Source organism: Rattus norvegicus, chromosome 1 (assembly GCF_036323735.1).
Source record: "Rattus norvegicus strain BN/NHsdMcwi chromosome 1, GRCr8, whole genome shotgun sequence".
Taxonomy (NCBI): Eukaryota; Metazoa; Chordata; class Mammalia; order Rodentia; family Muridae; genus Rattus; species Rattus norvegicus.
Genome location: NC_086019.1, coordinates 143040726 through 143041205, shown reverse-complemented (window position 1 = coordinate 143041205; position 480 = coordinate 143040726). Strand labels below are relative to the sequence as shown.

Sequence of the window (480 nt, the reverse complement as noted above, 5' to 3'; positions counted from 1 at the left end):
CTAACAAGATTAAAAGTCTCTGTGTTTGACAATATTTTACCAATGCCAGTTGGTAAGCCCTCATCACATCCATGATTACTGTGACTTTGTGTGTGAAAGATGGAGACTGAACCACAAATCTTGCACAAGCTAAGAATCTACACCATCACCAAGCTATGCTTCAAATATATAGAATTATAGAGTGTGAGATGGTTAAAATTAAAAAAAAAAAAGTGCTTGCACATCTGTGTGTGTGTGTGTGTGTGTGTGTGTGTGTGTGTGTGTGTGCGTGCGTGCGCGTGCAGGTGCCCACAGAGACCAGAGGTATTGGATCCCCTGGAACTAGAATTACAGGCTGGTGTGAATTACATGGGTGCTGGATGGTGGAAACTGAGCTCAGGTCCTCTGTAATAGACTATGCTCTTAACCACCCTAGAATGTTTTTACTGTAGAAAGTATTTTGACAATATCAAAATTAGCTTAAAAATAGAAGAGGGTTTA

General features: G+C 40.2%; 1 protein-coding gene across 1 annotated transcript in view; it reads right to left on the bottom strand.

Moving 5' to 3' along the window:
- Window positions 1-480, bottom strand: part of Ticrr (TOPBP1-interacting checkpoint and replication regulator) — a 41848-nt gene that overhangs the window by 7631 nt on the left and 33737 nt on the right. The window lies entirely within an intron of this gene.